The sequence below is a fragment of the Pelodiscus sinensis genome, chromosome 10 (assembly GCF_049634645.1).
Source record: "Pelodiscus sinensis isolate JC-2024 chromosome 10, ASM4963464v1, whole genome shotgun sequence".
Lineage (NCBI taxonomy): Eukaryota > Metazoa > Chordata > Testudines > Trionychidae > Pelodiscus > Pelodiscus sinensis.
In genome coordinates, this window is record NC_134720.1 from 23,840,843 (window position 1) to 23,854,893 (window position 14,051).

A 14,051-nucleotide genomic window follows, 5' to 3' on the forward strand; every position below is an offset into this window, starting at 1 on the left:
CACTTACCCCTTCCTAGCCCCCCTTCCTGATGTACAAAATAAAGGACATGTGTGTTCAAAAATAGAAACTCTCTTTATTGAACAAAACTCGGGGAGACTGGGAAAAGGAGGTGGGAGAGGGGAAGAGAGAGGGTGGGAGAGGGGAGGGCAACTAAAATGATGAGGGGTTTGGAACAGGTCCCATATGAAGAGAGGCTAAAGAGACTGGGACTTTTCAGCTTAGAAAAGAGGAGACTGAGGGGGGATATGATAGAGGTCTATAAAAGCATGAGTGGTGTGGAGAGGGTGCATAAAGAAAAGTTCTTCATTAGTTCCCATAATAGAAGGACTAGAGGACACCAAATGAAATGAATGGGTAGCAGGCTTCAAACTAATAACAGAAAGTTCTTCTTCACAAAGCAAATAGTCAACCTGTGGAACTCCTTGCTGCAGGAGGCTGTGAAGGCTACAACTAGAACAGAGTTTAAAGAGAAGTGAGATAAAGTCATGGAGGTTGGGTCCATGGAGTGGTATTACCCAGGGGGTAGAAATGGTGTCCCTGGCCTCTGTTTGTGGAAGGCTGGAGATGGATGGCACGAGACAAATGGCTTGGTCATTGTTTCGGTCCATCCCCTCCAGGGTCCCTAGTGTTGGCCGCTGTCGGCAGACAGGCTACTGGGCTAGATGGACCTTTGGTCTGACCCAGTACGGCCATTCTAAGCTCAGGGCTCAGGGTCGGGGGCCTCAGTGGACCACCCTGATTTTCATACAAACCTGCTCCTGGGTGGCCAGGCTGGCAGCTCTCCTGCCCTAGACGGCCACTTTCCTGTGCCTAGTGCGGAGGTTGTGGATGAGGTCCATGATCCCCTGCACTAGACCAGGCGGGCGCCCGTCTCTTGCAGACCCAGGCAGGCTCCCGGGAGCCGCTAGCCTGGTCCCGGGAAGAGGCGGAGGGCTGGGTGGCATCGGGTGGCTGGCTCAAGCTGTGCCAGGTGCAGGGTCTGCTGGCTGGGTGCTGGCAGGCTTGCACCTGGCATGGGCACCGTAGCCAGCCCGTGCCCCTTTAAGGGCTCCGGGGCCGGAAGGGGGGCAGACGAGTTTCCCTGGTGGTGCCCAGAGTGGCCACCAGGGCAAGCTGGGGAGGGCTAGCCTCCCACTAGTTTGAATTAAGTGGCTACACAGCCCTTAATTCGAACTGCTTAATTCGAACTAGGCATTAGTCCTCGTGGAATGAGGTTTACCTAGTTCGAATTAAGCGCTCCGCTAGTTTGTATGTGTAGCACCTAATGTCTGTTAGTTCGAATTAACTTTGTAGTGTAGACATACCCAAAGTGACATTTTAGCAGCAATCCCAGGAAGCCAACCTGTACCTCAGTATTCTGTGCTCTGGAGTAAAGCCCTCTGAATTGCAAGTATTCTACCCCTTCTCATCTGGGTAGACAGACAGCTTTAAACCTGTACTCCCTAATAAGGCCAGTCCCTGCTCCTGTTTCCAACAACTTCTACACCCCATTTTACCAGCTCAAGCCAGAAATTTGGAATAAATATTAAAAGTTATAGACATAGACCATGATGAAAAAGTATCCCTTCCAGTTAATGTCAGGGAGGCCTGGTGTTCCAGGGCACAGATGGGGATGTGTGTCCCATCGATTGCCACCCCACCCCTCCTCCCCCGCAGTTGGGGAAGCCCAGGACGTCAAACCCCTTGATCACCATGTCCACATCAGTGAGGCGGATGACTCTGCGGAGCAGCACTCTGTTGATGGCCTTGACCACCTGCAGAGGGACACACAAAACCAAGAGTCACTGGGGTGCTAGGGTGGCCGAGAGTGTTCCTTTCCCACCACTGCCCAGCGCCCCCCACACCCCAGGAGCAACCCCCCTCTGCAATCCTGGCCACCACGGGCAGTCCATAGTGTGGGTGGGACAGAAGAAACCCTCCCAGGGAGGGGGACTTGCACCACCTCCCCCCTTTTCCCCAAGGCAGCACATCCCCTCCTTGCACCCCCACTCCTGGCACAGTGGCCAGAGATTGCCATACCTGCATGAGCACTGCTCTGACGGTAGATCTCCCCACGCCAAACTGGTTCCCCACAGATTGGTAGCTATCTGACGTGTAGAGCTTCCAGAGGGCGATGGCCACATGCTTCTGGAGGGGAATGGTGGACCTCATGTACGTGTCCTGTTGCTACAGAGCAGGGGCAAGCCATTCACAGAGCTCAAGGAAGGTGTCCTTCATCCTGAAGTTCTGGGTCCATTGCTGATCTCCCCAGCGCTCCAGGACGATGTGGTCCCACCAGTCGCTGCTGGTGTCCAGACGCCAGATGCGGCGGAGCATGCTGGCATCCAGAAGCTGCAGCTGCTCCTCCATGTACCCCAGGAGGATCCGGATGACAGCGTGACGGTTGGGCTGCAGCAGATGCTGCGAGGCAGCCTGCAGAAAGCGCAGCCAAGCTTGCAGCAACACTTCCAAAAGAAACACCATAGTGTCCAGGGCTGGCTCCAGCTCTATGCTGCAGGGTGCTGTGGTGTCCTGAGTCAGGGCAACCAGAGCATACAGAGAAAAAAATGCTTTGCTGTCCGTTAGTGAGGTAGGCAAGCAAGCAGGGAAACCTGAGAACTGGCTGTCCAGGGGCATCCCTTTAAGCACAGGCCTCAGATAGCCTCAGGCAGCAGCCAGCCAAAGTAACTCCTGACCTGATGCCCTGCCAGAACCAGTTTCAGCTGGCCTTAAATGCGATTCAGCGTCCAATCAGTGTGGACACACTATTTCAAAATAGGAAAATGCTATTTCAAAATGCATTTTGTGTGTAGACACGTTATTTCAAAATATCTTATTTCGCAATAACCAGGGCTCGACAAACTGCGGTGAGAGCTACTCACCAGCCCTGTATCATGCATGCACCAGATCGGCACTGCGCATGTGTGCAGCGCCAGTGAATGGGGTGCATGGAGTGACCGGCTGAAATCTACTCGCCACGGGCGAGTAGAAACAGCAGTTTGTCGAGCCCTGGCAATAACTATTTCAAAATTAGATATTTAGAAATAACACTGTAGCGTAGACGTACCCCTAGTCTGTTCTAGCCCCAGCTGGCCCTCCTGATAGTTCAGTCCCCTTCTGAGGGTGGGGGATTTACTGGTATCTAGCTGTAGGTTCTACCCCAGTGGACTATGATCAAGTGGCAGAGACCCTAAGAATTGCTGTGTCCACTTAGCAAAACATGCAATTCCCTGACCCACTTCCCACTAGCTCCCTTCACCAGTGCCTTAATGTTAGCTCAAGGCTCTTCTAAGGTCAAGCTCAGCAGCCAACCAGGAGCCCTTCCTTGTTCCCATAGTCCTTACAAGAACCAAGTTGCCTGTTGTGCTACAGTTCCCTCTGGTCACCCAGGAGCACCACCGGGTATGTCTACACTACCCTCCTAGTTCGAACTAGCAGGGTAATGTAGGCATACCGCACTTGCAAATGAAGCCCGGGATTTGAATTTCCCGGGCTTCATTTGCATAAGTGGGGTGCCGCCATTTTTAAAACCCCGCTCGTTCGAACCCCGTGCAGCGCGGCTATACGGGGCACGAACTAGGTAGTTCGAACTAGGCTTCCTAGTTCGAACTACCATTACTCCTCATTCCACGAATTCGTGGAATGAGGAGTAATGGTAGTTCGAACTAGGAAGCCTAGTTCGAACTACCTAGTTCGTGCCCCGTATAGCCGCGCTGCACGGGGTTCGAACGAGCGGGGTTTTAAAAATGGCGGCACCCCACTTATGCAAATGAAGCCCGGGAAATTCAAATCCCGGGCTTCATTTGCAAGTGCGGTATGCCTACATTACCCCGCTAGTTCGAACTAGCGGGGTAGTGTAGACATACCCACCTGCACTCTCTTAGCTCCAGCAATGAACTGCCTGTCTATGGCTCTTCAGAGGACAGTCATTCGGGGTCCAGAAGTACCCTCCTTTTTAGGGTCCTCTGGACCTGATGGCTGCCCTAGCAGCCTCTCTGATTGGCTGCTTTCCTTGCAGCCACTCTGACCTGCTTGGAGGATCTCTCCAACGCTCCTTTCTTGCCCTTTCTTGGGCAAGTGTGAGGGGATCTCTGGGCTTAGTCCCTACCTTCACAAACCCCTAATTGGGCTATGTGTCACGTAGTTATGAAATCCTCGTAAATCACACAACTGTGCTGGGATTGGAAAAGGATAATCCCTCTGAAGAGAAGACTAACCTACCAGCCAAACACTCTTCCCCTTGCAGCCATTTGGGGTTGTCATTTTGGACCAGACTCAGCTTTAATTATGCCAGCTTCACTGGGAGTCAATGTTCCCTCTAATTTTTTCCATCCGTGTATGGATTTTTTCAGTGCTTGTGCAGAATCAATTGTATATGCACCATTAATAGAAAACAAAAACCATGCTGTGAGGGCTCTGCTAATCAGCTGGGAGACATCTGAAGTATTACAGAGAACACAGATGCCAGCCCGACACTTTTCCCCCTGAAGCCTGTTGGGATAGTCATTTCGGACCACACTCAGCTTTAGATTATTTAAGAAGCCAAATTATTTTCAGCCAAGATTTCAGGGATCTCAAACAGGGCATGTTCATTTTTAAAAGAAATCTGTACTTCCGTTTAGTCTGAGTAGCATTTCTTTTTAAATAATAACACATTCTCTTCATTTCTTGCAGAGAGCGAACTTTTTGCTGCCCTACTTATTTTACTGGTTGTCTTTAGCATATTGCTTTTGATGTGGTGTAGGCATGTATTTGCTTTACAATTATCATTCACATAATTTCCCTTTTTTCTTTCAGCCTCAGAGAAAACCAACCCTTTTCCTGTGGAATTTCTTTGGAGAAGGGTCACACAAGATACTTGTTGCCCAGTCACTTGCAGGGAAGATGGATTCTAATTTTCTTTATATTTCTGATAAGCCTCAAGAGTCACAGCATATGCCTGGATGACTACATTGGACCATCATCCCCTTCCCCTCGCCCCCCCCCCCCCCCCCCCCCACCGTACCAAATGGATGAAACCCCATGTGAATTGTCAGGGGTTTTTTTGTTTTGTTTTTTTTAACAGGAGGGGGATTGAGTGTAGGTCAGTCCCTCTCCACACAAGCCCCAGTCTGTGATCTCCACAGATTTGGAACACCACAGTAGGTGCACAATGGTTGGGAAGGAAGAGAACTTTGACACATTGATCATAAGCAGCTTTGAAACAACTAATGCAGACAATTTAAAGATAGATGGGTAGATAATAAATAGACAGATGAAAGATGGGGGCACAGGCTGGGGATGGCCATTCCCCATGGCATCATTCTCCTCCAAATCCATGGGAATACTTGTTGGAATCAGTGCTGACCCTGCTAACATCAGTAATGTGCTCCTCCATATATACATAAACTCTCCAGTGTTCCCTGTAAGCTGTGCGCTTGTATAGCTGCTCAGGAGAGCTTTGAATGTAGCCTAGCTGACTAGTTGAGCACCTATAGCTAGGTTCACTGGCAGCCCTATACATGGGCAATGAAGGCAGCTGCCCAGGGGGATGTGCCAGTGGGGGCACATATAAAGTCTCACGTAACCTTATCTGGGTCTAAGCAGGAGGAGAAACACAGCAGCCAGCTCAGCCAGGGACAGCGAGGACAGAGGCACTCACTCACTTGTCTCAGGCAACTCCTCTGGGAGCAGCAGCAGGGTGGGTGCCCGGAGGGGGTTGCTCCCCATTCTCCCTGGGACAGAGGGCCCCGTATAGAAGACATGTGGGGAGTGGATAGGGCAGGATGTGCTTGGGGTGAGGCTCGGTGTGGGTGGCTGAGTTTGGTGGGGGCTGAAGGAGTGTGAGTGCATGCAGCTTCTCTCTGTGTTCTGGCTGGCTGGGGTTTAGAGCAGCCCTGCTATCGGAGCATGTGTTAATGTGGAACAGGACTGGGTCCACCTCCCCCCTTTTTTCTTCCCCTTCCTCCCTAAGAGCCCCACTTATCCAGGAAAGTGCTTTCAGCTGGCAGGACTGGTGCACTGTGCACACATTTGTGCTCCCATCCCATCCCTTTCCTGCAGAGAGGTGACATATGAGGAGACATGCACTGCACTGGCTCACATTGCCCCCTTCCAGTTTTCTGCTAGAGTCTGCCTGCCCAGCTCTGTCCCCCTTCCCCTCCTGCTTGCTGGAGGCAGCCCGGGGCCAGGAGAGGAGAGAAATAAGTAGCATATGCACTCCCTGTTCCAGAAGCTTCACTAACTTTTTTTTGGGGGGGAGGGGAAGGGGTTGCTGCTTCCCCCCTGTGAGACAGAAAGGAGGTGGGTACAGAGGAGATAAGTGAGTGTTACTGAGACCAGCCATCCCACGTGTCCCTTCCCAACAGGAGAGGGAAATGGGGTCACAGTGGGTGGTGTCAGTGTGGTCCTAGCATCAAGATTAAGAACAAGGCTATTTTCTTTGCTTCCATCTTAACCTGCAAACCTTCTTCATGCTCTGGAAGTCACTGGGGTTCCTAGTGTGAGGATCTGAGGATAATGTGTGATTGAAAGTGCAAGTCACAATAATCAGACCCTTAAACTCAGAAGGAACTCAATGGGAATATAGGCTCTGTCCCACTCCCCATCCCTTTCTGCAATACTTCACCCCTGCTGCTCTGGCTTATAAATCGCCTTGGTAGCATGCACTTTTTATTGTTTATATATCTTTGTGTAATATGTTTTTAAGCATTTTGTCTTTTTATAATTTTCACAGTTGTGGGAAATTGGGGGGGGGAGAGGCCAGATAATTTTTTAGTAACAGTAGAAATTGAGATTCAAAGAGTTCAAGCTTTATAGCTGTTAAAATACAAAACAGGAAGACAAGGTAGGTGAGATAATATCTTTTTTTATTTTGGACCAGCTTTGGTTGTTGAGAGATTAGCCCTTTTGAGCTCCACAGACCTGGAGAAAAGCTCTCTGGAGTTACCAAGATTGTCTCTTTCACCAAGCATATTTGGTCCAATTAAAAATATTACTTCACTCACCTTGTGGCTCTCATCCTGGTAACAACATGACAACAACAAAACAACAAAAACCATTAAAGGTCAATATCACATGTCAAGATATACAAAATAAATATCTTAATATCAGACATGATTTGTTGATTTAACCATTCATTGAATTCCCCATTTCTAACAAGCCCAGTTCAGAAGATTTTACCACTGAATTTAAAATCTAACAATTTCTCAAGCAGCATTTTTCTTGCTTTCCCTATCGGTAAATAATTTAATCATTACTGATGGAAGTATTTCAGAATTTGTATGTACTGTGAAATCCACATCTAATTTCTAAAATTTTTGTTTAAAAATCCTAGAGATTTCAGGTGCCTAAGTATCCTCTGGAATCACAGTTAAAGTTGCCTTCCTCCCCCACGCCCCAAAAAATCTGAAATGGCACCCCAGTGAGTCAGGAGTGGCCAGAGGGCTGCAGGAGGGCCATGACCTCAGGCAAGATGCAGCCCCCATCTGATAGCATGGAGCTCGCCTTGAGCTCCAGGACAAGCACCAGGCAAAAGGGGAAAATGCAGCTGTGGCAAGGGAACCGCCAGAGCTTCTCCAAAGCAGTTCAAACTGTGGAGGAAGAATCCCACTGAAGGGGATTTGGTTCTTCCATTGTGTACACCTCAAATCTGTAAAGTGCCTCATACGCACATAGATCTGCAAACTAGAGAAATTCTTCTGTTCTTGATATTTGACTGTTTTCCGACAGTTGCTAACAGAAGTTCACCAAAATGAATCTTAGGTGCAGCTTCACACAAAATAGCAATCTCCATTAGAGCAAAGTCTCTTTTTTAAACTAATAAAATATCTTAGTTAATTCAGGTATTTTTTTAGATATTATATAATAAATCAAAAAAGGGTGAAAAACTTTCATGGATAAAGCTCTAAAAGTCTATACTTGTGTAAGAGTTTGCCATCTTTAAAACTCTATTTGTTTTCCTTCCATTCTGTTCCCTTAGCTTAAATTATCCTCTAAAACAAAAACATGCCCATGAATTTTGACCAGCATATTAGATAAACAATACAAAACTATAAGGCATGTGCTTATGACACATATCCATCTGCCTTGGGTGCATTTTGTGAGATATATGATTTCCAATGCAGGCTGCCTGCAACCAAGCAAGAAGCATGGATATTAAGTAACTCAAAATTACAAAACTCTTCACACCTGGGGCAAGGTAATTTTTTTTAATAGGCAAGTTAATTTTAAATTGTCGTAACGGAAGGAGAAGGGTAGGTACATTTTGTGCCAATGGTGATACATTTATGCAAATTTTGCAAAACTAGTGTAATCGGATTGCTTTTGTAATATACATTTTCAACTTCTTGGGGCTTAAAATAGTTTTAAAATATAAGGATCCCCCCTATCTATAAAAGCTCTCCTGATCTCGAGTACAGTGGGCATAGATAGTTTTAAGATCAGTACGTGGAGATTTTAGCATTTAAGATCCAATGCTATGAGATGTTGAATACCACCTGCAAGTGGCTCAGTGCCCTCAACCACCACTCTGCACTTTACAGACAAGGGAAGGAAAGGGAAGACATCAGCAGTGCACTCTAGGTTTTGAAATTGGCTTTTTAGTAGTTTTCTCTGATATTTACTTTTTATGAAAGATTCCTCTGTTGTTGATAAGAATATTATTGGAAGGTGAATGCTAAAATGGAGTGCGTGCAGTACCAACACATTTTGTGAGTTTATGTCAAGAAATAGAGTCCCTTCACTTCCCCTCCTTGCTAAAAAATAGCTATTTAATCAACACATCTCTTCATGGAAAAACAAAAACAGAAAGCTGAAAGGTTGATTTCAGCTGCTAGACTGCAGTTTAGTACTTCCTGCCACATTTCTGTGTTAGCTCACAGCTGCTCTCTGTCTTTCTACAGGTTGTTTACTGGAAAAGGAGAATTGGACACAGTGAGGCCTTGTCTGTGTTCAACAACTTTGCTAGATTTGCTTTCCCACATCCTCCTTTCTCCAGTTTGGCAGTCAGCAGAATATGAACACAAACACAATGATTATAGGCTGCTGGAAGCCACAGTTCCCTGTATAATCCACTAATCCGTGAGGCTGAGGAGTGGCACATACATGTTGGTGAAGCAGGGAAATGTTGCATCTTACTTATTACACTGCAATACTATCTTTATTACAATAAGAAAAAAGGCACCAAGCTAAATTCTGTCATGTTACACTTGTACTACTCCATTTATAATAATTTATTAGAAACCAAGCTGGTTGCATTAGTTAACAGAGGACAGAGCTGACATTGCTGCTAGCTAGCATTTAGTTGTGAATTTTCATCAAGTTTCGAGTATTTAGAATTTACTTTGTTTAAACTCTGTAGACTGAACGCTGCTATTATCTACACAGGTGTAAATCCAGAATATCCCACTTGAAATCAGTCAGCTATTCCAAAGTTATACAAGTGTTACTGACACCAAAGTGTGAACTGAAAAACTGAGATAAATGAAGTGGAAAAAGAATTCAGATTCTGAGCGGAAATCTCTCCCATTGAAGTCAATACCATTTCAGCTGGCCTGGGATGTGTCTCAGATATCAGAAGAAAATCTAAAAAGACATGAGGAAAATGGGCCAAGTTCAGCAGTGATAGATTCAGTGTGTAGCAGGGCCGGACTAAGGGGTGGGCTAGCCAGGCAGCTGCCCAAGCCACCAACCTACGGGGGGCACCCGGCTCCTGGAGGGCTGCAGCGGCCACCCGGAGCAGGGGCCGTGTTCACCCCCGCAGCACCAGCCAGCAGCGCCCTTCCCCCCGTGGCCGCAAGGCTCTGCATGGCCAGGCGCAGCCCGCCCCGGGCAGCCCCGGGCTGTGCACCATTGGCGGTGGCCAGGCCGACTGGGCAGCACATGCACCATGCATCCGCCCACGCACCCCGGGGGCAGGCTTGCGCATGCATCGTGCGCCCGGAGGCGGGGCCGCGCATCCCGGGGGCAGGCCTGCGCATGTGCCGTGCACCCGGAGGTGGGCCGTGCGCCCTGGGGGCAGCGCTGCACGCCTGGGGCCTGGGGCGCCAAAATGGCTCGGGCCGGCCCTAGTGTGTAGGTTCCATATTTGGTCATAAAAGAGCCACAAAACAAGCTAGATTCACAAGCAGTGGTGCAAGTAGTACAAATTATATAAACATAAGTTAGGTTGTTACACCATTCAAACTATAAATATCACTAAATGCAACTGGCACTATATGCAACTAGCACATTTACCCTGTGTTGTTCTGGTTCTTAAGCAGGAGCTCAGGGCTACGGGGGTGGTGGTGCAGTAATCAGGGCTGGGGGTGAGGAGGGACTCTGAGTTGGGGCGTAGTGGTGGGGGGGGAGAGAAAGCAAAGCACCCCACTCACTCACCCCCACTGAGATTAATACCAGGGCTGCTTGCTCTTCCTCTTTCCATTTCTCTCAGGGAGCAAGAGCAGAGTGCACAGCTCATCTGTCCCTAGGGTTGCCAGGTGTCTGGTATTGACTCAGACAGTCTGGTATTTTCGCCTCCTGTCTGGTAAAAAAAATTCAGAAAATACCCGACACCTGGCAACCCAAGGACACACTCAGCCACTGGGCCCAGCCCCTGGCCTTCCTCCCTCCCTCACCCCCTGCTTACCTGGGCGGCTCAATCAAGAAAACAAGATGGCGACTGGCAAAAAGCCTAAGGACCTGAAGCAAGGAGAAGCAACGCCTTCCCTGGTCTTAGTGCTCAACCTCTCCCCTCTTACACTTAAAGGGGCCATGCTGTTTTATTTTATTTTATTTTTGCTTAACTCCTTTTCCTCAACAACTTTGGTCTTTCCTCCCACCCTTTGGGGTGTTTTTTTTGGGGGTGGGGGTGTTCGGTATTTTTGGTTAAACCATCTGGCAACCCTATCTGTCTGCTGCACTGCCCAACAACAGGGAGGAAGTATCCCCATGCAAAGTTTTTGTGGGAAGGTTTAGCCCCTTCTGTCCTCCCTAAAGGTGCTTGAGGGATGGGAAGCTTGGAGCTAGGTCAGTTGCCCCAAGCCAGCCCCCTTTCACCTGCCTGGTGATTCTCTCTCTTTTCTATATGGTTTTCTGAGATGCAATATCCTGGACACATCCCATTTTCCTGGCACAACCAAATTCTTACCTCACTTAAAGTTATGATAAGAGGAAGCTGTATACCAAATTTGGTGATCCTAGTTCTTACTGTTTAGGAGGAGTTTTTGAACAGACAGACAGACAGACAAACTCTCTGAAATATATAGTAAATGTTGTTGTAGCCATGTTGATCCCAGGATATTAAAGAGGTAGGGTGGTTGAAGTATTATCTTTGTTGGGTCACTAAAGGTTATTATGGTTTCAAACCTCTCTAAATAATCATAGCTATGTAGTGCAGCTGTATGTAGAAATGCAATCCTACTGTCAACATGATGCACAGATATGTGTACCTTCATGATACTAGTACAATTCTGATGCAAGTCCACGCTTTAGGGCCCTAACGTGGTTAGTGTCAGCCAATAGCAGTAGCAGGTTAGGAGATTACACATTAGGTAGGTCATTTAAATGTGTGCTATTTCTCAAGGACTGTTTTAATTGTAGTGTTAATCATTAACTGCAGCTTCTGTGGTTTGTTTGGGAGTTTCTATGTATAGCACATGCCACCTGCTACAGTACTGTAATGAACATTTGCATCGGTGTTATATTCTATATGCATAACACCGTCTCATTTTTATACATAGTGCTATGGCAGTTTAGCAGCATTTGCCCACTTAACTTTGCAATATGCCTTTGATGTTGCTCCTTACCCTCTGCCCCTGCCTTACAACCTTCATGGACCCAGGACTAACAGGCAATCCTCTAGTGACCACAGGAATGCAGTAGCTTCTGTGAATTATGAACAGTTTCTACAAATTGAAAATAAACTATGATAATACTGCCCCCTATTGTCCATTTAATGTACAGACACTGACTCCAAATTAGTAAAAATGTTGCATGGAAAGGCTATATAGACGCTACCATGACTGGTCATTAATTGCTTTGGTGTCTTTTCCCATGGTTTACTTTGTTTCTACGCATTTCTATTTGCTTTAGTATAAAATGCTGACAGAAAAATAAGTGTAATTTGGATTATGATAAAAGTAATCTTTTGCACAAAGGACCAAGGCTTTCAAACAGTTAAGTCATGGTTTGGGGCTATATGTATTTGGGGGAGAGGAGTGGCAGAAGACAGCTGTAAAAATGTGGTCTCTCTATTGCCTACATGACATGTAAGAGCTCTCCATACCAGGCTCAGTAATCCTGGATGGGAACAGGCGCAGGAAAGGACATGGGATCTTTATTTACATATATCCAGTAGCCCTAGCCCATATACAAGTAATACAAAGGGGTCTCAACGGTTTTAGCAGCCCAAAAAGTGAAATAATAAGATGCGGAATTGTGTTGGAGACCCATTCCCCAACACAGGGCTGGGTGGCTGGATTCCCCCATCTCCAGTCCACTCTTCTGTACTATACCCACATAAAATCTGTCTATCTAGGCTTTGTGCAAATGAAGTGAAATCCACCTTTTAATGCATACTGCCTAAGCAAGTGCATCTCTGATGGATTTTAGATGTATTCTAAGGTATTCTGGTGCAGGACTACTGTCATTTAGAAGTTAATTAAAAACAAAATAATCGTCAAACAAAAGAAGACCTCAGTATATACTATCATTGAATGCTCTTCCAAAAACTCCACTAATTTGTTTTTTTTCCCCCGATTGTATCTCTTCCAAACAACTTCTTTTATTACATCATAATGAGTTGTGGTATTAGTTATATCTCGACATTAGATCATGCAGAACCAGTTTGAAGGTAATAGTAGCATAACAGACTCAAAGCAACTAGTGTCATTTACACTGTCAAATCAAAAGGAAAAAAATACATGGTGAGGTTATATCACCTGTTGCTTTGATGACTAGGAGGTTTTGTTTGCAGGCTGTGTGTTCTATTGATTTCTGGAGACAAAAGCCAAATGCAAAGAAATCGATCAAATACCATTAATGGGAATTTGATTTTCACTTAATTTATTCTATAATTGTATTATTATAGAATCATAGAACACTAGGACTGGAAGGGACCTCGAGTGGTCATCGAGTCCAGTCCCCTGCCCTCATGGCAGGACCAAATACCATCTAAACCACCCCTGATAGACATTTATCTAACCTACTCTTAAATATTTCCAGAGATTCCACAACCTCCCTGGGCAATTTATTCCAGTGTTTGACCACCCTGACAGTTAGGAACTTTTTCCTAATGTCCAACCTAAACCTCCCTTGCTGCAGTTTAAGCCCATTGCTTCTTGTTCTATCCCCAGAGGCCAAGGTGAACAAGTTTTTTCCCTCCTCCTTATGACACCCTTTTAGATATCTAAAAACTACTATCATGTCCCCCCTCAATCTTCTCTTTTCTAAACTAACAAACCTAATTCCTTCAGCCTTCCCTCATAGGTCATGTACTGTAGACCTTTAATCATTCTCGTTGCTCTTCTCTGGACCCTCTCCAATTTCTCCATATCTTTCTTGAAATGCGGTGCCCAGAACTGAACACAATACTCCAATTGAGGCCTAACCAGCGCAGAGTAGAGCAGAAGAATGACTTCTCGTGTCTTGCTTACAACACACCTGTTAATGCATCTCAGAATCATGTTTGCTTTCTTAACAACAGCATCACACTGCTGACTCATATTCAGCTTGTGGTCCACTATAACCCCTAGATCCCTTTCTGCCGTACTCCTCCCCAGATAGTCGCTTTCCATTCTGTATGTGTGAAACTGATTGTTCCTTTCTAAGTGGAGCACTTAGCATTTGTCTTTATTAAACTTCATCCTATTTATCTCAGACCATTTTTCTAATTTGTCAAGGTCATTTTGAATTATGACCCTTTCCTCCAGATTAGTTGCAACCCCTCTCAGCTTGGTATCATCTGCAAACTTAATAAAGCGTACTTTCTATACCAATATCTAAATCGTTAATGAAGATATGGAACAGAGCTGGTTCCAAAACAGACCCCTGCAGAACCCCACTTGTTATGCCTTTCCAGCAGGACTGTGAACCATTAATAACTACTCTCTGA